Source organism: Rhodnius prolixus, unplaced genomic scaffold, assembly GCF_049639745.1.
Source record: "Rhodnius prolixus isolate KJV_2025 unplaced genomic scaffold, Rpr scaffold_2, whole genome shotgun sequence".
Taxonomy (NCBI): Eukaryota; Metazoa; Arthropoda; class Insecta; order Hemiptera; family Reduviidae; genus Rhodnius; species Rhodnius prolixus.
The window spans coordinates 6,285,968-6,312,949 of NW_027411592.1; the positions used below are offsets into that span (position 1 = coordinate 6,285,968).

General features: G+C 34.8%; 1 protein-coding gene and 1 non-coding gene across 2 annotated transcripts in view; both read left to right on the forward strand.

Annotated features, from left to right (window-relative positions):
* Positions 1 to 26,982, forward strand: part of dnc (phosphodiesterase dunce) — a 423,485-nt gene that overhangs the window by 21,082 nt on the left and 375,421 nt on the right. The window lies entirely within an intron of this gene.
* Positions 9,791 to 9,897, forward strand: LOC141450588 (U6 spliceosomal RNA). Its single transcript, XR_012456184.1, has one exon. It is a non-coding gene; the product is annotated as a U6 spliceosomal RNA (small nuclear RNA).

The following is a 26,982-nucleotide window of genomic DNA, read 5'->3' on the forward strand; positions in this document are numbered from 1 at the left end:
AATCTGTAGGTTACAAATTAAGAATAAATCAAACGGAAAAATTACAAACCATAAACTTTCTATGTAAATAACGATCAGTAAGTAAATAAATATGTATTAATTAATTATTTTAGACGTGGCGAGAATATTCGATTATGAAAGAATCGCGACGTGAATGTTTAGAATTAGTGAACTGCTGCCGCGATATGCCTTTGGATTAGTAACTTATGTTACTTCTATTAGTAATTTAAATGTCAGTAACTAGTACTATTTTTTATTCTCACTGTAACTATTTCTTTCAGCGATAAATAAGTGATGTACCACAATTTAAGTATCAAGAAGACTATGCGCCGGTAAATCCATTCTTATCACATCATTATTCTTTTCTAGGTGCTCTTGGATTTTTGGAAATAAGTTAATGAACACTGAACTACATCTATTTTTCACATGTATGCAAATATAGTGGCTAACTTTTGTTTAAAATATTTACTCCAAAGTTAACTCTTTGGTGATTTTTTAGAGGTTCGACAGCAGCAGTAAAATTACAAATTTGTGGAAAATCAGTTGACTAAAAATACAATTTTACGGGATAGAATTTGAAAAAAGGCAATGTCTATGTTTCCTACACTAAAGAAACAAACTATTATAAATAGTTAATTAGTCTTTTATAAAATAACATATTATTAGAAAAACATATTTTTAGGGAATCTGAGAATTTGGTTCGTTTGACTCCTTTAAGCGTTGAAGGGTGTCTGATCGCTCTAAGGTTAGAGGTCGCTTAGATACTCATCTACATGAACCCTGTCAGAAATCTTAGCAAGAAACCTGTAGCTGTATAACTCCAGTACCCAGGTCTACATTTCTATGTTGTTTTTTTTAATAGGAAAAATTGAAAATCTAGAATTGTAGAATCAACAGTAACTGAGTGCAACAATTGGAGTGTACGCATTGTGTAGTATCGATTTAAATGCATTTATAAAAGAGAATGTGTTAAGTTCCTGGTGTTGTGGTTGCATTACCACGCAAGGGATATTTTGTCCTACAACCAGAAAAGGGACTAAGAACGACATAGGAACAGATTTAAAAGCGATCTAAAAAAAACAGTTATTAACAGCTCTACAATTGGACATATATTTTGGAAGGGTATTGGTATTGTGGTATTGGTATATTGGTTACAAGCGTGAATTTCCAGGTGGAAGGTCCTCAAGCCGAGTCTCACGCTATTTTGTATTTGTTGGAAAAAAATTTAATAGTGAAGTATGCGTTTCCGCCCTCGTCCACGTAACGTAGCTGGTAGTTGGACGATAAGCCCGCCTGGGAAAATAGGTGATTACGTTTGAACTCATGTATGTTTGTATTACCAGCCAGAAATTTGTTTATTATGTTACAAGCTCTAAGCACCCAGACATCTTTATAATCCCTACGATAAGCTTTAGTTCTTACATTTATTTGTTCAAATTATCTTATTTTAAGCTTGATGTACCTAACTTGATTGAACTCTTCATTATTAATCAATTTTTAAGGAATCTTGTTTCTTATAGAACTTACCATGATGGCATTACAATGTTGACTAATACATGAATTGGGGTAATGCTTTCTACAAAGCTGTTTTAAAGCAATTACGTTAAGTACATTAAGTAATTAAGTAATGTGAGCTAAGAAATGAAAGACAATAAATAGCTGCTGGGCGCAGAGCTAGAGTCTTAAAAAGTAAAACGTTTATGTTAACTGAGTGGGCGATAGTGAGCTTGAATTACCTGCGCTAAACCAAAATAGGCCCTCACATCAACCAATTCTGCAGGCCCTATGTAGGTGACTGGATTCAGTGCAAGATTTGTTTGCGTTGTTAGACTGGAATACCTGCGGGGACACCTAGTTTCCTATAGAAGTAAGAATGAATGACAGTTGGGCAATTTTTCCTTTGTCTAAAATCTGAAACATATTTTTTGTATTCCATTTTATAAAATTATTTTTTGAATGAAACACTTTTCTATTCTTTAATTTAAATTTTAGCCGAAAAGAAATGTAATGGGGTGAGAAAGTGTAACACCAGCTGGACCAGCTGGAGATTGAGCTGTGTACATGTGGACGATGAAACCAGGGTAGGTGTCATAAAAGTGACAACCCACTCTCTATCACTCAGCCTGTAAAAGAAGTAATGAAGAAGAAGAAGTTCAGGGATGAGAATGTGCTGGTTGGAAGAAGTTGTGGGTTACATCAAACAGTGGGACAGTGTCCAGAGGAAGGAAGAGTTGCCACCACCAAAGACGTGCATAGTTCCGACAAAGATCGTTAGATCGCTGCACATTGCTTGATGCGTAGCAACGTAAACACAAACCTCAGTGTCGTAGCCGCCGGCAGTCTATGTATTGGTGAATGCTCGGGGAACTTAGGTGTTTTCTATTTAGATTTTATCTAGTAATAGATATTTCTGGTTTTTATTTTCCTGATGTGTCGACTATACCATTTGGTCCGGATTATGAACAAGAACAAACTTTTTGCTCTTAATTAAAAAAATAAAAAAATCTACTAAATAAAGGGAAAATTAAGAAAAATATTGAAGCCTCGTGGATTGAAGAACTACTTCAATTTTAATCTACTCTTTTTGGAATTCTCCTATAGACTTCAAAGTTTGCTTATCATCTTCAATATATAAGGTGAAATAAAAAAACTATATTACATGATAGAATTAAGTAGTTTTAAGGATAATAATAACACTGTTAAGAATACTTTAAAAATTAATATCTAGTTTTTAAAATCTTATCAAAAAAAGAAAAGAAAAGTAATTATAGATTTACTTACCTAAAAAAATAGTAAATAGTATCAATTTGCTAAATCCGCTTTTTCAGCAAACTCGAGAGCTAAAAACATTCTCTCTTATATTCTCAAAATATTTAATAATTTTCTTTCTTTTTTCCAATAAATAATTTTAAAAGAAAAAAAAAATTTATATTTTCTCTCAATAAAGATTGAATTTATAAATAAATCTTTGAACTTTTTTTTACCATTATTGATGAAAAAGATAAAAGTCAGTAAGTACGGTTCATAAAAGTAGACGAGTTAATATTTAAAATTATGCTTAAAACCTCAGTGTTGTTGTTATCCATTTTGATTTTAGAATCCATCAGGATTGGTAAGATTTTATGGCAAATTTATTATTAATTTAAATTGTTAAGGTAGAATTATTGAGGCGACCACCATACTGCCACCAAGATTATCAATTAAAACTTATAAATTAATTATGGCGAATAGTTTACCGGACAGGAAACTGGTTAGAAAACAATTATAACGGCGTTGGCCAAGGAATTTGCTTTTTTTTTGCAAACACAAAAGAAAAGTACTACATATGTATGTATAAGTATAAAACATGTTATAATTATTCAAAATATATATTAATAACTACTCTTTAAGGAGCGAATCAAATTTTCAAAATTGAATTGCCGCAATACACGAGGAAACTCATTGGAACCCTGAAAAACCTGGCGAATGGCATTTCTAAATTAACTATCTTAACTAACTTGCGTTATCTTGTTGGAGTGTTTTATTTCGATCAACTAAAAACAAATATATTTCAGCATTCTCGCATTCTAGAATAATAGAGCAGAATTCCGATGTGACCGTAATATGTTGAACGTACAATGTATGTTGGGTATTAAGAGAAGAAATGTAAGGGCTTCCGTTCTACCCTATAGAAAATTCCACTCTGGCCTAAAAGATCTGTTTGGCGCTGGAAGTCATTGAACACTGTCTGCAGTATGAAAGAGAGCGTGAGCAGTGTTGAGCTGGAAGTATGCTAACGATTACGATAGTCGTAAATACATTTACTTATCAGACGATGGACCTAGAAATCAAAGATAACTAACTGAAACTAAGTAGTCTTTGCTTTTTATTTCTCAGCGTTCACCTCGCGTAACACAGATATGAAACAAACTCTCATTTAAATTGATAAACAATGACACAAATTACTGGTAAATGGAATGTTACTACTTCGATAAACAACTGGCAGTCGGATAAATGCAGCGCAATTTCAGCTGATACTCCTTGAGTTTCAAATTTTAAAACATAATATAAGAAAGTTAATTGTAAGGGTTTATATGGTCTGGCACAATTTTGGCCGTAGAATGGAACAACTTATGCGTAATCCCGTGAGAAATATTGATTTCTTTTAAGAGTAAATTAAAATTGTATTAAAAAGAATGACAATTGCTGAAGATCTCCATAAAATATTATATTCTAAAAAGATAGGAAGATATGTAACATAACTTATATAAGTTGTCCGTTCTAAGAAGCTAGGGCATCTTATTCTTTCCCCTATAAAAGTAGTACATCTAACTTGTTGGTTCAAATTAAAACCCTAAATATTTAAGAGGCACAACAAATTCTTTTCTCCATAAAAGCCCCGTGAATACCTATTATCGTATCAAATTAAAACTAAAAAATTATTGAGAGGCAAATGAGGAATGACTGAAAAAATCCTCATGACGTGCCCCGCTTGGGAAATGCATGATTTCTCTTGTCTGTAAATGTAGCCACCCACGCACCGCGGTACCTTTGCACCAAGGTTCCTAGAGTAACAGAACAATTACACGCAAACGTTCTTTCATTTCTAAACCTTAAGATGGCTCCTAAAGTCAAGGTCAGAAAATAGTGTATGCATGAGAGACCCCAACTGTCGAATGGGTATTAAGTGGGCCAGGCTTGACATTCTGTCTGTAACAATACACCTGAAGTGAAAAAGCCCTGATTTCTGGTGGGCTAAATTTTATGGAGACGCTTTTCGCTATTGTCATATGCATAATTTATAAGTTCGCCTACACTAATGTTGGTAAGGTTCTTTGAATTTCATTGGTAATCCGCCAAGTTGAATTCAAAATTAAATCGACCGATCCAATCCGGAAGCGTGCACATTGCCGCAGGTGTAAATGTTTCTCTCTTAAAGGTTCAAATTGTTTCTTATTTCGAATGTTTTTTGGGAGAAAAATTATAAAGTAGTTCTAGGAGTTTCCTGTTATTTTCGCTTATTTGCAAAATAACAATTTAGTTTGGTTTTAGGAAGGAACTCTGTCAAATTCAGCTATAAAGCTGAAAAGCAAAATGCCATATCGACCACGTTTATAGGGAAAGGTGAAATCTGACTTCATTTAAAACTTTGATATGTTAATATTACAGAACCACAAATAAATAAAAAATATAACTTTTATAAACTACTGAATTAAACATTTTTCCTTTTTTAAAAGCTTGAAATAAATGTTTCATACCGCTGCAATAATTGTGATAAGAGAGAGCTGGTTGAAAATTTTGTTGCGAATATTCGATCTAACAAGTTTAGAGAATAATTAAAGTTTGTTATAGAAGTGTCAAAGGGTTTAACTTAACCAGGGGGTTCCTTGCCGCTAAAGGGTCTATAAATCGTAAACTGTAAACTTTTGAACATACATCACAAGCCCACTTTACTTTTCATAATAACGATAAAAACTGCGCAACAAGAAAAGATGCTATTTCCTCTTGAATTATGAGTCCAGAATCAGAAAGTTCGAAACACCATCTGCTGAGCAATACTTTTCCCAACTGTTTCTTCATCTCACAGTTCTCATGTTTTAAATGACAAAATTTCCTTCACACTTTGAGCTTTGATTCTACTTTGGTTAAAAGTTTTAAAAAAGCTATAAATTTTCTCGGTTGGAAGTTTTAAACAGAATTGATCGGTGCCCATAGAGCAGTTTTGTAAAGCATAACTTGCTGATTGCCGAAAAACTGCGTCAATAAATCAGTGAATGGATGAAAATAATATATTTAGGTTCAAGGTAAGATTCATGAGGAGGTCAAAAAAAGGCTTTTTGATACTCTTTGGCGCTTTCCCCAGACGTTCTTGCGCGATCTTACGTCGTAGCTTCTACTCCCGCCGATAAAAAGCTAATTCAGCAAAACTGGAAACTATTTTGCTTCACATTCAAAATACAATAAATGTAAAGCTATCGTGCACAGTTCGCCCGAATATAGTTTAAGAATTTCGTACAAAAATTTTAACCAACCTGACACAAACCTTTCTTATACTGCATTGAAGTATTGATCAATTCGAACAATCCTCGAAAAATGCAAATAAGATTAATTATTCTAATGGAATTTAAATGAGCATAAGCTGTTCCAATTAAGGAGGAAAACCATGGTAAACAATAATTTGAAATAAATCTTCACAAATAAGAGGTTCTTTTTGTTCTTAGTAAACTTGGAAAATTTTAGAAATCAATAGAAAAGAATAACCAATTAGCAGACTTAGTGTTAATTTAATATTCTGTTTTTATCAGTTTCTAGTTTTCTTATTCATTCCCTTCTTGAAATAGATTGAATTCTTAATGACACCGACGAATGGAAATCGCGGCCAGATTGAGTCTATTGTTCGCTTTGCCTGACAGGCAACAATATCCCCGTGGAATTTTAAAACTGCTGCAGTAGAAAAAGAAAATTCTACAAGAAAGAAGCAAAGCGAAGTAATGCTAATGAGGAGCTCTCGTTACCAGCCAGGGCGACCAGTCACCTAATTGTGTCGCACTTTCAACTTCGACTGTGTTGATTTTTCACAGGAAAAGAGATTCATTCCAAGTTTGCCAGTTTGACTAAGTCAATGCTCATATTATCAATGTAAATACATTAATTAAAATATTATTTAAATTCTCTAATTACATATTCAGCGAATATGTAATGAGAAAATTTAAATAAAACGAGTAGTAAGATTTGCTTTATAAAGCAAATAAGAAGGCTATAAAATTATTCAGAACACAATTAAATTTAATAATTTCCTCAACAAAGCAAATTTTCAGTTATCCTTATTCAGTAACTCAGCTTAGCAAGATTCATTGAAAACATTCCTTCTTTTACATTTAATTGTGGAATTAATTTTTTACTGTAAAGACTCTTTTATTATAAAGAGCAAACCAAATTTCCGACACAAGATACACGAGAATCGCACTTCAAAACACGCACTCGTAGTTTTGGATTCTCGCTTAATCCAAATTAAGGGCCGAAAAGATGACTAAATTGGCACTTTAAAGGAAAGCATAAGAACCACCCTTTTTCCAGTACTGCATTGAAATGAATTTTCCTGCGCGGAAAAATAATGCGTGCAATCATAAAGTTAACAGAAAACTATCGGAGTTTTCGAGAAAACACATCTTTCGATTCTTTCTACACAAGTAAGTGCAATGTTAAAAATACTAGAGAGTTGGAACTGCAAAGATGATTATAAAAACTTAAATTCTCTTGCCGTGAGTTCGCAGAAACTCACAAATGTCTGAATAGCTTGCTAGAAAACAAGTCAATATTAAAACTTCTCTTTTATAGCAGAAAAGCCTAACACGTGGCTTCTTTAACTTAACTGCCACATAAATGGTTTAATAGAGAATGTTTATACAGGGGATCTGGCGCAGTCTCGGCAGTTAGTTTAAAGTGATATTGCTGGCCTTTAGCCCACACTGTCTTGAAAATGGAAATTATCTGCTACACTTTATTTATTTTTTTTATAACTTGAGTTATTTTTAATTGAATATTTATTAGAAAATCAAACTTTCAGAGTTTTAATTACTCGAATGTTGTCGCAGAGTTGAAGACAATACATAAATTGACACCAAAAAAATAAATAAAGGAAGTGCAGACTTATACATCCGGGCTAAATAAAAGGATGCACTTGTAAAGGAAGCGTTGCAGTATTTAATTAGGTCTACCATGAGCACTACAGCCAAGAAAAGTTGGGTGGACTAGATAGAGACATTATCGATTCCTATTGCTTCCTAGCCGGAAAGAATCGGAATGCGTGGGAACCATCAAATGCACGACTTGCATTTCGTTATTGGGATGAAACTGAGCAACCCAAATAGCGGGCATTCTTATTATTATACCAGAGGCTCAAAAACAAAAGTGGTAAGATTAGGAGAAAGCCGATTGTGTCTCAACTACATTTTAATCCAAATAATCAGAGCCGCGCATACTGAGCAAAAGTAGCGAAAAGTATGAACTACTTCTCCGGAATCTATGTACCTCTTGAAGATAGTCTCTCTGGACAAAGTTTCAATAGGCTAGAGTCGGAGACCTGCTGCTTGGGAAACAGCATGTTTTAAGATTCTGTATTTATCTGCTTGCTTAGGACCATCCGATTATAATATTAAATATTCTTTTGAATTCACAGTATGTTGTGATGTAGAAGATAAAACAGGATATTTTATTATGAAGTGGAATCGACCCTCCAGTTCTGTGTACTGCAAAGTACACTCAAACTTTATCGTCTAGAAATAATAATTATGCCTTTATTCTAATTATAATTGAAAAAAATTGGAATGCACCGAAAACAAACTACCTAAAATTTAATTTAAAACATTCCGCTGAGCAAGAAATAAAAACTAGTAATTTGGGGAAGTAGAATAAAAATAAACGGTACTGGCATTAATGTTCACTAGGTTTTCGAAAGAAATGATTGACTCATTCAGGTTAGGCTAGCAAAAAAAAATGAACATCATATCTGTTGGAATGTTTATGTCAGAAAATAAATAAATAGAAACATTGACTACCCTCTTTGTTCAAGTGTTCAATGAGATTACAAACATTTGTTTTTGGCGAATTGAAAGCTTGTATTTACTAGTTTTAGTCAATGGCCGTGCCACCACGGGGGTAGTTTGTTGAAAATTTTGAAATTTTCAATTTCACGAGAGAGAGAGACTCACCAACTGCTCCCGCATTTTAAGTGAATTATGATACTGCTTAAGTGGGTGAGCGAAGGTGGAAATGGTTGCTAAGTTTGTAGCGGTAACAATAACAGTGTCAGGTGAATTTGAAGCAAATGTCTGTCTATAATATTACCTGAAGAGTTTGAAGAAACATCACTCGCTGGATATCACAAAATAATAATACAAGCGGGTTAAAATAGAAAAGAACATTTTCTTGCTTTGAATTTCCTACTGCTGTCTTCAGGGCAAAACTTTGTGTACCAAGTAATTATTGGTAGGTGACTTGGTTTTTTGTCTGCAATATTGCAGTCCTCTTTTGCTCCCAAGCGAATTATCAATAATAGTAGCAATAGCAATACTGTACTACTAAACATTTTAATTACTAGTGAAATTGTTAAGAACTCCTGCATAAATAATTATAAAGTGATAATTTAAATGTAATAATAAAGAAAATTATCAAGCATCCACTTATCTTTACAAAAATTAAAATACATCCAAAATAATAATAAATTACATATTCCCCTTTAAGAAAAGAAAACTAAATGGGAGACTGCAGTACGATAGAAATTATCGATAATTCCACTCGCCCAAAGGGAGACTGCAGTACGATAGAAATTATCGATAATTCCACTCGCCCAAAGGGAGACTGCAGTACGATAGAAATTATCGATAATTCCACTCGCCCAAAGGGAGACTGCAGTACGATAGAAATTATCGATAATTCCACTCGCCCAAAGGGAGCTGTTCCAACTTCTAGATGTGCAAACACAAAACAATCAAGTCACCTACCGTGAAAAGCTGTATTTAAATTGACAGTGAGAGTTGCTAAAGGGATAAAATCTGACATCACAACAGGAACAATAGTCATTTATCGACATTTTGTTGAGTCAGTGCCACAAGGAGCTTGTTCAAAGAAGGGCCTGCAACTAACTGACTTAATGCAGAGAACATGTCGAAGAAAAAAGTCTTTATTACCAAAATACTATACAATATTCTCATAGAACATAAAACCATAAAGTCCATTGATATTTACCTACAACTTTAGAACAATATAACTATATTCAATGACAAGGCAATTACAAATGGTCCATATATTAGTACTCGCTTCGGAGGTACGTAAAGTAAAATTGAAACGATACAAAGAACATTAGCATGGTCCCTGCGCGAGGATGTCACGCAAAATCGTAAAGAGTTCCGAATTTTTTAAGGCGCCACGATAGCCGAGCTAAGTTGGATTGGAGGCGAGGCCCGCAAAGCTAAGATGTATTGTGGTACTGGGTTCCACTCTCGTTCAAGGCTTGGATTTTATTTAATGGCGTCCACGAAACCTAATTTGTTGGATAGTTGGATGTAAAGGTCGCCTATCAATGTAGACATTACTTTACTTTATATATATTTTATACAGAAGCATTGTAATATTATATACACATTGCGATTATCCAAACTAGCTAGTACGTCTCTGCAAATATTAGCCTAAACTCTTCATTTGGTGACTGAAACCGTTAGTAATTTATTGAAAATTTCGTCAGTGATGTGAGTATAAAGTGCAGCTCACAGGCCTTGTGAATCTCACTGCAGCAACTATATTGCACAACAAAATAAAAGATGTACCCAAAATGATTTCTAACTTCAACATAAGTTGCATTGCACGTATATAAAAGATTGAATTCATTAAACATTTAAATAAAAATAGAATCTAAAAGTAAGTCTGCAATAGATAAAAAATAAATATAGTATAATAAATAATAAAAAATAAGATTATGAAAATAACATCTAATCTAAAGTAGTTGTTTGAAAAAAAGAAGATTCATAACTACGCCAAGTATTTGAGAGAGTGAAGAAATATTTTCTTGAACAAACGTAAAACAAGGAACCAACCTCAGCCGCATGTTAGACCACAAGAAGCTACAGTTGCATTAGCGCTTGTAAGAAAGAATATTACGCTCTGAAAGGTTTTGGGATGATAAATTGAATTTCCAAGAGAATTTCATGCTGCCTAACCGTTGAACTTGAAACAAAAAGAGCGATTCTCTAATATTTCAATTTACTTTAGGTAGTTTTTTATTTTTTTGAACTTTTGAATATTTCATATTGAAAACTGATTTGATTTCAGTATTACCATGTTATAACAGGAACCTGTTAACTTGACCGTCAATGCTCTCTAAAAGTTACTTGTAATCAACTATCTCTAAAAAAAAGTTGTAAACTTACGTAATAGCCATACCGTGTCTAGTCCTATTTGCACCTGCCCAAATCACAGAAAATATGAGAAAAAATATTTTATGTTCGCAATTCTAATATTTTCATTAAAATATTGCAACTCAGAATTACGATCATTTTATTTACGCTGCTAAATATGACTCAGTTGTTAGCGAATGCTGACTGCTGGACAGAAAAGATACTGGACTCTAGAATCTTCTCATCCATCGGCTCACCCAATCTTTGTAAATATTCTTTAAATTGTAAGCATCAAAAACATTATTTGTAATCGTTTTAAATTAAAAAAAAAACAAAACAAAAATCAACATTTTTAATAATGAATGCTGAGAGAAGGGATTAGCTTAGAAATTAGCCCAGGAGGTCCCAGGTTCGAGCCCGGCCCATAGATTTTTTGTACTTAGGAGTTCTTGCAGTTCAGTAGGTTAGTATTATTAGCAGGGAAAACCGAATAGCTATGGGACGTTAATATATCTGCAGTTTCCCAGTCTAAAAACAGGAACATCAATTTAACCGTCATCCTAAACGCTTAACCAAGAGCCTGTCATAGCTAGTTTAGGAGTTGCTTATCCTCAGTCAAAATCTACCTCATCTCACAATGTCACTTCACTTACGATACACGTTTAACCATTTATCCTACATTCTAGCCATGTAGATTGAAATTTTAAAAAATGCAAAATAAACTTAACGTAACCTTCCTCTAAGTACTCCACTTAAATTAAGTCCAATAAAAAATAAAATAAAAGGGTAAATTAACTATGTATTAGTGATAAACAAATTTTTAAAAAAATAGTTCAAAAATAGCAAACATCTGTTCAACAAAATTGCACTTCGTCATTTAGTTACTTACAAACTTATGTTTCTTTTTCTACAAAATGTTTCTTACCAAATCAGCCTGCTTACCTGCTTGAATTATAACACACACTTTACAAATTTATAAGTATTATGAGACAAATTTGCAAAAAAAGATAGAATTGAATCAAAGTTTTAAATGAATATAATTTACTTGAACTGTGTGGAGTTATTATCAGTGTGCAGATTCTTTCAGAAACATTCTAACTGGGCCCAGACAGGCTAACGTCTGGTGCCTTGATTACAAATTTTGAATGGAGAGAGATCTGTGGCTCATGACGATATAGTCACGGTCTTCTAGGCAGTCATTGAAGATGATTGAGAAATGAGAATATTTTCAGCTGGTTGAGCTGCATTCATAATGTAGCCTGAAAGAGAATTGATCATTCACAAAGAGCTGAAAGAAGACCGTTGGACTTTAAATTCATTCTGGAACGCCTGAATACAGCCATTCAAACGATTGTTAACTAGTCATTCTCTGAAGACACTCTAACGCTAAAAGAATTTTAAAGAACTTTCTTTGAAGAAAATTTTTAATTTTGACTGTCTCCATTTTTCTAATCCACTGCGACCTAAGAGTCCGGATCCTTTATACAAAATACATCAGTGATTACTACAATAGCAAGTAAGAGGAGACAGAACTCACCCACATAAGAGAATAGTAAGCCCATGTGATAAAACGAGGTCCCATACTAACTAGAAGTTAGACATTCATTCTACCACAATATCCGGAGCAGAACTGGCTAGTGAACAATAATACTAGACAAAATTCAGGCTACGGCAGATATGGTGACATCATATGTACAAACCCAATTCAGAACTTCCTTCTCGAATCTTTGTACCCAAGAGAATCCTGAACATCTGATAGAGGTATTCAATCCGTATACCCTCTGAGATTCACCGTAATTTTATCCATGCTAAATTTACAAAAACAGTATCTAGTAATATACAAACGTTTTGTTTGAAAAAGTTTAATTTCATTAAGATGTTAAATGGAAAAATAAAAACTGATTTAATGCAACGTTTTATTAAAAAGTTTTCCTAAGTGAAAACAGCGGCCTAACTGGATTCAATCAAGATAGTACATCTGCCCATATCGATCCTGCAACATTCAGAGTCAATTTTCATTGAATTGCCTTTATCAGAGATTACAACATTTCATCTATTTGTTTGCATATTTCGTTTTCTACAAGGCACTAGAATATTAATATCAGTTGTGTTATTCATTTAGTTCTTCTTCGTTTATGACTTTGAGCCTGATAATGTTTTGCTTGTTAACTCTTGTTAATTTATACAGAATCATTTATTTTATATGGTTCCTGCAGCTTCTCAAAATGTTAACTTTTATCTTCAACAAGTTGGCATAGAAAGAGTAGCAAACTCTTTTTATGATCATTACTGGGGATCTACTAGAATCTTCAAATACAATGGTGAGATTGTGCTTGATCATATTATTTGATTCTCCGCACCATGTTTTACTCATTTACAACATTTAGTAAGCAGTTAGTTCGACGAAGTGGCTTGCAGAAGTATTGCGATCGAGAAACTTGAAATAAAGAATCTACTGCGATGACAACTAGATGTACCGTTAAGCAGGGTTAAAAATGTTAATGAAGAACAAGCGTTCCTAAAGTATAAAAAAAAGACACCCAGGGTTAAAGTAAAGGTCATAAGAATCATATCAAGTGGATTTTTCAAAAATGGGAACTCAGAAGAAGATAAAAGGGTATAAAAATAAAGAAGCCACTCTACTACATTGGTCATTCGAATATAAAGGGGAAGGCGGATGTGTATGTGGAAGGAGACAGCTTTGAGGGAGTTAGATAAGGATATGAGGAAGGCTGCCACACACATATAAACATGCTTTCTTTATCAGCTGCACAATATCTGAAAATGCGCACCATAAGATAGATATCCAATTTTTCGCCAAAAAGGGCTCCAGTACATCCAGAATCATCCAGTAGCAATTTCAGATATCCTGCCCAAACCCCGAGAAGTGTTGGTTTCCAACTGACAGGAAAGGTGAATGCTGTGTACTGCAGCTAACTTTTAGATTAAACAAACCATGTCTGCGATCAAATTCATGATATGCTTCTAGGCGAAAAAGTGCAGCTGCATTGAACGAACAACTTTAAATTGCTAAAATTCACTTGTTATCTCCTCAATACCGTGCTAATCTTACTTTAAATCACCTCAGAACTTCTTAGTTAACCCATAGAAACGTTAGGAATGGGTAGTTCTGAGGATCCAAATAGTCCGATCGCAATAAATACTTCCGTTTAGGTGATAACAGAGAAAATGAAAAGAAGCTTTCTAGTAGAAAATATTATCATTATTAGATGATTAATTTCAACAAGAATTCAATAAAAAAAGGAATACCTTTTTATATGTAATTCCAAACTTTGGAATCCAAAGAAAATGAAATTAGCTTCATTCCTTTACAAATTACAGAACAAATTATATTATGCTTTTGTTAAGCGGAAACATTATTTTTTATTATGCCAAGTTCTCCTAAACACTAAATTGCGTTTAAATGTTTTTAATTTAAGTTGGTAACCATAATAAGTTTGTTTACTTCCACGATTTATTGAAACTGCGAGAAGGGTTAATAATGGGGTTGCTGAAGAGTAATTTATGCTAAAGTTCAGCTTGAATTTAAATGTTTGGCATAATCTGATTTCTTTAGGCGATTCTTGCAACACTAGCTTCCTTTTAGTTTTCGCGTAGAGGGTCAAAACCTGTTTCAGGAATTGAATTCTATCAGCTTTGCGACCAACACCTCTACCTCACAGCTGCCTTTAGCAACCTAATAAGTTCGAAACAGAATCGGTTGAGCTCGTAAGTTTGAGGAACCAGAATAAAGTGGATTCATTGCTCCTCCCAACCATCTTGCACAGGCTGGAAGAAAAATCTTTAATGAAGATGTATTTCTGGTCATCCCACCTTTGGGGCAGTTAAACGCAGCCAAATTACGAAGATGTTTTAACAATCACACTCATAGAACAGCTAGAATCGCTCATATTAGCAAGCTTAAGTACTACAATCGTTCTTAAGAGTTCAGACTCAATCCTTCAGTGTTTATGCTTCGAACAATAGGCTCCATTTACCAAATAAATCTCTTCATTAATCCGTATTACTTACTAATTATACAAAATGAAAACAAGCAGTGTGTATTTTAATAATTTTGAAAGCAATCCAACATCTGAAGTGCTGTGATCATCCAGAGGAGAAAGAGAGAGAAGCTGAAAGAGAAGGGAGAAAGGAAAACAGAGGCATCTTTCTGTCAAAAATAAATCAATGCAAACATTTACCTAACAGTTTATAGAGATAATAACTTCACGGAGAATTTTCAACTATAAACTTATTTTATTGAATTGGAAACTAAGATTGATTGTAGATAATAAGGGAAGGACAACCATGTTTATGTGGCAAGAACCAATAGCCAGCAAATCAGAAAATCAAAGATACGAACGACTTCACTCGCAATAACTTAGTGGTCAAAATCCAATCAGACTGAAAGTGAGTTAGCAAAATGGCACTTTAACCAGTTTAATATTTAGATTTTCTCCAACATCAAAGTTCGTGAGAATTCAGTATTCATTATCACTGACTATTAAGTTTCATTTACTCTAGACAATTTTGCTAATAAATTGTTTCTAAAAACATAAATTGGAACCATATGATCGTTTTGGATAGTAAAATTATTTTATTTTGCTCTCTTAAATAATCAGTTTAAAAGAGTTTAAGTTGTGTTAATAGATGATTGTAAAGTACTTTTAACCAGTTTAACGGTGTGCAAGAACAATGTAAATATAATTTTTTTTTTTTTTTTAGTTTTTTGTGCAAAACATTCATAGTGACCTCTAACCTTCAGCTCTGTAAGTATTTGACTTTCCGAGTGTAAAACCAAGTGCTAAGACAATTTCTCACCCCTCTTTATTTATCTTCCAATTCTCCATTCTCAACTCTAAAGATGAGTCTCAGCAACACATCTAACTCCAAATCATCTCCCGCCAGTTTATCTACTTCCTCTGTAAGTTCAAAAACAACTAAAAAAAGAACAATCTCACCTCACAGCTCTCCCCCCAAAGACAAAAAGAAAAATGCTCCGCGTGCAGCAACTACGAAAACAAGCCTAGCAAGCAAACCCACTCTGTTCCCCGAGCTGAATCCAGAGCCTAGCAGTGCAACTGCAAATTCCATGCCAGACACAATAGTAGCTCCAGGAATACTCACCTACAACCCGTTCACTCCCCTAGCTACTCCAGATGAAATGCCTGCATCTGTGCCTACTCAGTCTCAGAAAATACCGAAACCACCGCCAATATATTTAAAAAACGTAACCAAGTACGCTGATCTTTGTAAAGCACTGACACAGTTAATTGGTCCAAACTGTTTTACATGCAAAGCCCGAGCAACTGATTTAATTATACAGGCGAAAACAGTTGACGGCTACAGACAAATAATCCACTACCTCAGGGAGAAAAAAGCAGAATTTCATACCTACCAACTTGAACAGGAGAAAGCATATCGGGTAGTAATAAGGTATCTGCATCAAAGCACACCTCCCGATTTAATAAAAGAGGAACTAGCGGAACATGGGCATATTGCCCGCAGTATCACTCCAGTTATTCATCCTGTTACAAAGCAAACATTACCACTTTTTTTCGTTGACCTCGAGCCAAATAATAATAACAAGGATATTTTTGACCTAGAATTACTTTGCTACACGAGAATAACAGTTGAGGAACCTCACAAACAGCGGCTTATTGTGCAATGTAAACGTTGCCAAGAATATGGTCACACCAAAAGTTATTGCCAGCATCGACCAAGGTGCGTCAAGTGCGCTGGCGAGCACTTCACTCAAGAATGTGGCAAGCTCACCATAGAACGTCCTAAATGCGCTCTTTGTGATGGAGAACATCCTGCGAACTATAAAGGATGCATAGTCCACCGGGAACTTCAACGCTCAAGAAGAAGACCGCCAGTTCACGACCATCCCTCAGCCCTCAACAGAGTAGCTGCGTCTGTTCAGCAACCTGCTGCTTCCGCCTCATCAGGGAACCTCCCACGGAACAACATTTCAGCCAACGTCAACGATTGTTCATCTTATGCCCAAGTGGTCGCGGGTCCGCCGCCGCCTCAGCAGTCAGCCTCTCCTTCCGACATTACCACTTTGCTAAATTCTTTCCTTTCTGACTTCAAATCGCTCCTTACTCCTCTCGTCACTCTTCTCACCACCGTTGTCAACACCTTACTTCCCCGTCTCGCTCCTTAATGCCTCTAACTCAGTTCTCTCTTACTATATTATTATGGAATGCAAACGGACTAACTAACCACAGACAAGAGCTGGACATCCTCCTACACGACAGACGGATAGACATTGCCCTTATAACAGAGACCCACTTCACTGAGAAAACACGCTTCTACATCAATGGCTACCAAACCTACAGAACTGACCATCCTGATGGTACTGCACATGGCGGTTCTGCTATTCTCATAAAAAATTCATTATCTCACTTTCCCATTCCATACAATGCCTCAAACTACATACAACCTACTGTGATCTCTCTCCAAAGTGAACCCTTCCACTACAACATTGCTTCAGTGTACTGTCCACCTAATCACACAATCCTTCAAAACCAATTTCTATCCTTCTTCCAGTCTCTGGGTCCCAGGTTCATAAGCGGTGGGGACTACAATGCGAAGCATCCTCGCTGGGGTAGTCGGGTGGCAAACCCAAGAGGACGCCTACTCTACAATGCACTCTCTCTAACTAGCTACTCATACATATCACCTTCTCAACCAACTTACTGGCCGACTGCTCCCAATAAACTCCCTGACTTGCTTGACTTTTTCATCTGCTCTAACATCTCATCATTTCATACTCACTCATTCACCTTAAATGAACTCTCCTCTGATCATAGTCCAGTCATCCTCACAATAGACATCCACCACAAACTTAGACCACCAAAACCAACGCTAATAAACGGACCTTTAGACTGGGACTTCTTCAGAGACTTACTTGAGAAGAAAATTGAACTCAAAATACCTCTCAAAACACCCCAAGAATTAGACAATACCGTTGATCACTTCACTGCCGCCATCCAGCAGAGTATCTGGCAAGCGACGACTAACTGCACCGCTAAAAAACCTGCTCGCATACCTTATAACTTACCCCTCTATTTGCGCACACTCATAACTAACAAACGACGAACGAGATCTCTCTGGCAACGTACAAAATACCCATCTCATAAACAACAACTTAATCACCTGACAAACCAACTTAAAAAAGAACTCCGTAAATACTACAACAAACCATACACCGAATATACCAAATCTCTGACTACTGAAGACAACTCCCTTTGGGCTGCCACTAGACGTATTCTAAAATTTCAACCTACCTCCTCTTCTCTTCGTACTACTGACGGTTCCTGGGCTAAATGTGACTCGGAAAAAGCTGAGCTATTTGCAACGCACCTTTCAACTGTCTTCATTCCGCATCCTGACGTTCTCAACTCACAACATACTCAAGACGTTATTAGGGACTTAGACATACCTTTACCTCTTTCTATGCCTTCAAAACCGTTCACACCCTCCCAAGTCAAGCAAGTCATTATTAATCTCAATAAAAAAAAGAGCCCTGGTCACGATCTAATTACTGCCAACATCCTACTCCAACTACCCAAAAAAGCAATAGTCTTCCTCACTACCATTTACAACTCTATTCTCAGAACTACTTACTACCCTATACTCTGGAAATTTTCTACAGTTCGAATGATACCCAAGCCCAACAAACCGACTCAACTACCTTCTTCCTATCGACCGATAAGCCTACTGCCTCTCTTGGGCAAAATATTCGAGAGACTTCTGTTACCACGCCTCTACGAAATTACAGAATCTCTCGAAATTATACCGGACCATCAGTTTGGTTTCAGAAGCTGCCACTCGACGATCCAGCAGGCCCATCGTGTTGTAGACACCATCGCTTCTTCACTCGAGCGAAAACAGTACTGCGCTGGAGTATTCCTCGATGTTTCGCAAGCCTTTGACCGAGTCTGGCACGAAGGTCTACTGTGGAAACTAAAACACATCCTTCCTAGCACTTATTACCTCATACTCAGCTCTTACCTCTCTGACAGATTCTTTCAAGTTCTTCAAGGCACTACTCACTCTTCCATCTATCCCGTCCTTGCTGGTGTGCCACAGGGAAGTGTCTTAGCTCCTCTTCTTTACACAATCTACTCTGCCGACTTACCTTCTAACCTTAATACCTCTATTTACACCTTCGCTGACGACACTGCCATTCTCTCCACACACTCTGACCCTATCCTCGCAGTACGCTCACTACAGTCCCACCTTCACTCAATAGAACCTTGGTTAGAAAACTGGCGTATAAAAATTAACCCAACTAAATCTAAATACATAGTCTTCACACTCAAACGTCAAACTCCGCCACCTGTCTTCTTACATCACACACCTATCCCACCAGCCGACCATGTGCGGTACCTTGGAATGTACCTAGACAAGAGACTTACCTGGAACCCCCATACGAGACTTAAACGTACCGAACTAAACAAACGATACAAACTTCTAGCCAGGCTACTCGACAAACGCTCAAAACTCTCACTACAGAACAAACGACGACTCTATACAGCCCTTCTCACACCAATATGGACTTACGGACTCGAACTTTACGGTACAGCTAAAAAATCCAACCTCAATAGACTACAAACACTGCAATCCAAAATTCTCCGCCGCATACTAGACGCTCCATTCTATGTAAGCAACCACACTATACATACAGATCTCCAAATTCCACTTATCTCCGAACTTGCCAAAATTCGATACAAAAATTTTCACCAAAAACTCTCACTGCATCCCAACCCTTTAGCTGCAAACCTGTCTACAACTACGCTACCCTCCAATCCTCGAAGACGGCTGAGGCGCCGTTGGCCCCGTGACCAACTGGGTGACTAACGGCGGCCATCAATGGATGACCGTCATTCACGTATGCCACGCTATTGACATACTTTCATCGCATTTACCTATTGTACCTGTAGGTACAGGTGTAAATTTCATTAAAAGGATAATAATAAAAAAAAAAAAAAAACAAATTATTAATAACGTATAAATAATTGTTAGAAAACAAATCATTCGGATTTTTTTATAAAAATGAGTTGGAATCACTCACTAGATTTTTTCTTATTATGGTAGTCGTGTTAAAGTTTAGACATCGAGTTACCGTCGGAAATAAACCTATGGAGATACTGCTATATACAAAAACGGTCAAATTAAAGATAGTGTTATTGTATTGAATAAATTGTTTGTAAATCCCTGGAAGAGAAAGCTGAGGAAAACTGGCTATGTTAAAAAAATCAATTTTAACCTGAATATTTAATCAAATTACGGATCAATATAAAAAATTGTTAATTTGTTTCAAAATATTGACGTTGCAATTTATAATACAATTTTGTTACTAACCAAAATGCATTTTTAAAATTATTACAAAACTGACTGCAACGTTCATTACTGCAGACTGAGTGTACGGAGTATACGGGGATAAACAGTTCTTGTCTTTAAGTTACAAACAAGTGTCGTGGCTTTTGATTCTTGTATAACTCTTACATCTTTAAAAGATAACATTTTTAGTATCTTCCTTCTTAAAAGTTTACAAGCAATAAATGTAATCAATCTAAATAAACCTTAGCAGTACATAAAGTGTATGTGAGACAAGTGAAAGTTTTGAAGTAATATTTAACTAGCGTAAAACAAAATAATCACGTAAAAAGATACTTATAACAATAATAATAATAAATTTAATAAAGAAAAGTAACTCTTTCATAATATGTAATGATCTGTACGAGTACGAGTATAACAATAGCTATTTGTAAATACATTGTTTTTTGGAACATATTTTATAGAAATTTCAAATTAAATAATCTTTTAAAAGAAATTTTTGGTATTTTTAAGTAAACAATCTTTTGCATCATGATTAGTGTTTTCAAAAAACCATTTATTGTGTCAAAAATCTACATTGTTTTTGTTTTTTCTCAATAATAATAACGTTTCGATCGCATGCCGATCACTTTCTAATACTGTGATTATTACCAACATATTTTGGAGAATTCCAAGCGAAATTTAGCCGCGTTCTTATTCAACGATTGATGATATTATTATCAATCTAATGAGTGCCATAAATATAGGGTTATCTAAAGGAGAACCTCAGAACTGATGCTCCAAAAGCTGACCAACATTACCTGTTTAGTCAACTGTAAGCTTTTCTATCAAATCTTCTAAATTGTGACTATTCCATTTTAGTTTGGAATATAATGGATAGGTTGTGTCTTTGACAACACTGATCTTAATCGAGCATTGAGCTGCAGGAAGCTCCTACAAATAAACAAATCTAAGAGCAAATGTTATGAGTTATTGTTCGTTAAAAAAAAAAAAATCACAATGTAATAGAAATTTTGACGATCAATAACTGATAAACCACCCTCCTCAAGTGGCACATGCGATTTTACCATTAAACTGCCAGCATGTTGCTTCCCTTTAGAAATCATGAACCCTAATATCATATTAAGTTATACATGGTATTACCGAAAACATTTCTCCCCATACTGACAAATAATCTCCTCTGAATGCTTATTTTATGCTTCAATGAACTAAAGTATATTTTACCTTCTTGCTACACTGCTGTTTCTGTATTTATTTGTGATTTTTTATAGCAATTTATTTTTTGATACTTACGTCTGTTATACTCTTTGAGAGCGATGTAGACAACTAGAACGGACTTATCAGCACTCAAAGTAAACTGAGTTTACCTTGTAAGCTGAACTGGACTACCCATTTCTGGAGGAAACCTTAGTATCCCAGACTAAAAACATTTACACCACCACTCTAACACTCATTAATGTAGCAAACATACGGACAAACTTTTACTTCACTTACTTTTTTGGAAACGTACTGATTGTTCGCTTTGCAGTTGCTGCATTCAATAAAATGACGCCTGGAATGAGGACTTAATTGTGAGATATTGGAGGGAGGAATACACCTTTTCGAATTGGGAAGAGTAAAGAGAATGGGGAATGGCAATAGAGGAGGTGCCCCTCTCTTCCTAGATCTTCCCTAGAGCCTGGTTCTCTTAACTAGTGGAGCCATCTGAGAATACATCCACAGAATAGGATAGCTAGATAGCCCTAGAACATCCGGTAAGCGCCGAAGAGTAATTGTCTCTAACTACCGACTCTTAAAACTTCCTAGAACTTAGCTTGAGAGTCTGAGAACCAAAAGTGGCTAATACTACATATATTCCTCTTGGCAAGTTGTTGGAGAAACGCTTTTATTGGGCACCTGGAGTGGCCCTAAAATTAGGCATAAACGATAGATAAGTTATTCAGTGCATTAGGGGAGTTGAACTTAATTAGATCACTGCATTTGGTGGTCCAGCTGCAACCTTCTAATTTCTTAACGTCAAACTAAGTCTGAAAAACATTTCGTAAAATTTGATAAGTTTTAATATCTGCACCTGGTAAACATTAAGTAAGTTTTTCATTGAGTTTTCTTTAAAAGACGTTGTTCAAAATGAATCAAAAGAAAAATTTAAAATTATATTTTACCGAAATTAAAATACTATGTGTGCGAGCATGTCACAAGTCCCAATTCGCAGCTACCTATAATACACGCTAAGGTGTATTATAACTAAATTATATAGTGAGTGATTTGTGGAAAGTAAATACAAATCTTTTAATAATTAAAAAAAGAAAAATAGCTGAGATTGGTCCAAGCGCCTGTGCTGTTCACTTGAACTGCACAGAAACATCACATCAAAGAAATATTAAACCATTATTTTTTGCTGAACCACGAAAACACCTCTCTTTATCAAAAAAATAAAAAAAAATAAATAAATGTATATTATATGTATAATATATATTTCTTTATAAAATGGATTAATTCTTCTTGTTAAATGAATTTTAAATACAGTGCTTACAAATTTACTTAAAGAAGTTGTTAAATATAGAATTTCTACAGCTACATTTGTGTTTGCGTTGCCTGAACAAGGCGCACAACCACTAGCAGGTAGTTGCTTATATCAGCTATATTTAACTTGATTTAGAGAGATAATTTATACTGTTTGTGTAGGATGAATCCATCCTTAGCTATTTTTCAAAAATCTTACTAACTCTTAGTAAAGTAAACATCCATTGTGAAATATTCATACAACTTTCTTACTCCAATTATTGCAATTCTAATATTCTTATTCTATTACTGTATTTTACTAATTAGTGTAATTTACAGGATGCGTTTGGTTATTTTTGTATGATTGGGATTTGTATAATTGAGAGCAGTAAATTGGTATTACCCAGGTAAAAAAAATGCGCCAGTATCGTTCCTTCAGGAGCCGTCTGAGTCGACAATGCTCCTTAAGGAAACTTCCAAGAACGCAAAAGTTTTTTTTCTCTTAACTCAACCGGTTAACAATAATCGTTTTCTTCAGTTGTGGGAGACTGTGCAAGTATTTCACTCTGCAGGCCGTTTCATGTTCAAGCAATGCACACCGTCAAAAGGTTTTGGTCCAAAATAATTAGTAGGTCCCTTTACTAAAATCGGATTCACTTCTTAGTTTGCAATTTTCTTGAAAATCGCGGCTCAAATTTTAGTTTTTTTTTTCTTCATGATGCACTTTCTGAACTTTTCTTCTCATTCAATTCTGAACTTTAGGGTAGATTAAACGCCAATTCAATGCTTCAATGTTTAGTTTCATTCAATCATTGGTTCCTTTTCTAGTCGCCGAGTTTTCTCTCTAGGATCGAAATATCAACTATGTTACAGAGACTGTTTCACAGATTTCCAAGACCAGCCATGTTTGGAGAATCTGGTTCTTGAAGTACAGGATAACTAATTAATAAAGTAGATAAGTTACCTTCCTAACAGCACTTTAAAAAGTTTAACTTATAATTTTAATTTTATTTAAGGCGCGTCAGCATCTGAGGTTATTGGAACTTTTTTCAGTGCCCAGCGCCTCGGACAGTGTTCTCTCGTTTCAGACGACTAAATTTGCTGATTTTTTTTTATTAGCTTTAGAAAAGTTGCTTAACGAGAAGACAGTAAAAATGGTAATAGCTGAACTATTATACATTACTATAGTTCAAGAATAAAGTATCTGCAAACTCTGCTAGGATAGTAACGGAGAAAAATTTTAAAATTGTATGATTGCATTGAAAGATTTTTAAAAGAAATTCTTTCTAGTTTATAAGCACAGTCTGGAAAGTCTTTTTCTTTCTCCAACCGACCATCTTCAATAACCAACATTGAACTTCAAGCCAAATACTACCGCGATCTACAACTGTGAACTAACCACCGCTCATAAAGCAACACTTTCGAATGTGTTAAATCAACCATGATTTACTCTAACTACACCATTATCGAAAGCATTACGACATTTTGCTATTACATCGTTTAGAATACGGTTTGAGAAATTAGTTCAAAAAATATAGTTATTTAATAAAGTTTCAAACGAGCAGCGCAGTCGATCCTAAGTACAATTCTTCGTACACAATTATTGACACTAAAGAGAGCCAAAGTAGCTCTTTTATGTCGCAGGGGCTTTGACATTCCTTCTACTGTTTTACAAACGTCGATTAAGAAAACGCAAAACAGTTTTCAAATGAAGTTTTGCCATCTAATCCATGTTGTAAACTTATAGCTAAGGAACTTATACCATTCCAGTCGATTACATTTCATTTCTCAGGCACAATTATTCAATTCTGTAATATTGTGAGTATAATGTTAAAAATATTTACGTTTTGTTTGTTTTGTTGATGATAGCATGAGCGTGGTGATGTGCTAGTTTTTCCTAGTGTTCCCCTTAAAACTTAGGACATGAAACTTCTTAGATGGAACCAAATCCGACGTTTTTTGTGTTGTCAGCTGACATTAGCTCACTAAGTCTCTGAAGGAGGCTTCTGTTACCATGAACAAGGTATTAAATAACTAAAATTTACTTATCTATTTTCTCCAAAATTTTAGAAAATCCTACTATTTTATTAATTTGCGGGCGTAAATTATTTGATAAAGAACAAAAAATAAATTTTTCTTTTTTAAAAACAAAGAATACCCTGAAACGAAAACTGTAACTTATTTCAATTCCAATAAATATTTTTAAATTTTGCTTTACTAATATTTATATTGAATTTGCAGTCAACAGCAAATTACATTGATGTCTCTTATTTTACGGAAAATTTGTTTGCTCAAGTTTCACTGAATTTAAATTTTACTTTAGGAAAACATTACCTCTCTTGAAGAACCTACCAACTTTCCTCGACACGCTACAACCTGCACTTCGACCTGACCGCTTCATACTTTATGTTATAATACAGTGGCGCTACACATTGTTTGGACTGACAAACCGATGGAAGTTGTAACGTTTGTAGGCCACTTAACACGTTCCTCCACCACTGTCAGTCAGCTTAGTGCTACTTCCGGACAGAATCACCTCCATAACTTCTCTCTTCGCTTTTAAATAGTATTATGATTTGGCAATATTTACTGTACACCAAATTATTGAATCACTCAATACATCATTCAGTAATTCTTATCTCCTTCACATTTCTAACTTGCTCAACACCAGGTTAGCGGGCTAGCAAGACAAGAATGTTGAAGGGGAATTTATGATTTAAGACAATTATCAACGATGATGAAAGTTTCTTTCATTCAAATCTAAGCTTTTCTTTACAGCTTTACGCTTCTCAAACAATTCATACAATCTGATTACGTACATAAATTAAAGTAATTAAACAAAGCATCTAAATTAGTAACTATTTATATAAATTATTTTATTAATAATCAACCGGGGTTATGAACTGAAGAGGTCTCCGGAAACAGATCAACATATTGTATAGGCAGTGACAATGGCGCTGCCATAGAGCCTAAAGAGAAGAAAGCAGACAGACTAAGGAATAAACATTTGTATTGATGAGCAAATTACTGATAATTATTGATAAAAAAATTCTTCTTTCATGGAAAGTTTTCGATAATGTTTAAATGAAATAAAAACCACAATAGGGTAGTGGTCTTTCAGAAAGTATATGTGTTTACACGTTACAGCCAGTATGTTTAAGCGGCCCCCTACGATAGGATTCGCTTCAGTTGTAGACCGCTGAAAGAGCGCTTTACTGGTGGTCCTGGCTGGACAAACAGTAGAGTCCTTCCATGGTCGTAAAGAAAGGAAGAGTCTCCCTTAACAACTTGGCAGACAACTATATCCTTTAGTTACTCTCTACTATCTTTCTTCCCCATTCTTATTTTTTACCAAATGTCCTCTGTAGGCCTTCCAAATGGTAAAAATGTAGAATAAAGAAACTTACTGTTCTTTTAAAACTCATTGTTCCAGAATAATTTTTTTGTTTTTTTCTTAATGATATCATTTGTTTAGAAATTTTGAAATGATATAATAAAATTATTTCCTCTAGGATTTAATGGAAGGAAAAATTGGGAATTTCTATCTAGAACTTTATTTAATCTCTTCACAGTGCATGATATGAAGAACTACTTAAGACAAATTAAAGTAGAAGTTTATTAAGTATCAATGAACGAAACATAACCAACACTTAGTGCAATACGCTTTAGATTTTGCATTTAATGTGTATGTACTCTTTCGGCTGTTAACTTCAGCCCATCTTCACTTTCAATTGCTAGCAACTTTTTGAGTTGTTACTCCCTTCCATTTAATGCGACAGATATTGCTGAGGACTTTCCAAACATTGCTTGCCTTTTTTATTAACAATTTTAGGTTTTATCGTTTTATATCAATTTGGTGTACATCTCGTATCTCTTCTCTGTAAAAAAAAACAACATAAAAAAGCTGCATTTGACGCCATGAAAATGATACTCTTATTACCACTTCTGATTTTGAAAACCGATCCATTATTGACCAATAATTTGACCCCATCCGTACTCTCATCCTATCAATTGATAGTATTTAGTAAATCAGACAGAACGAGCAACCAGTTATTATCTCTTCTCTTGATTAAATCATTGTAATTTTATTAAGATGTTAAAAAAAAATCCTTTATAACTAGTTCCTTCGATCTCTATGTTGACTGTGAATGTTTAGTCTGGCTACAAGGAAAGATAATAGTTTTGCATGTTCTCTGAGAAATTATATCTTTTACTTAGTCTCGTGAATAAATCCCACTGCAGTGTATGCAAATAAATA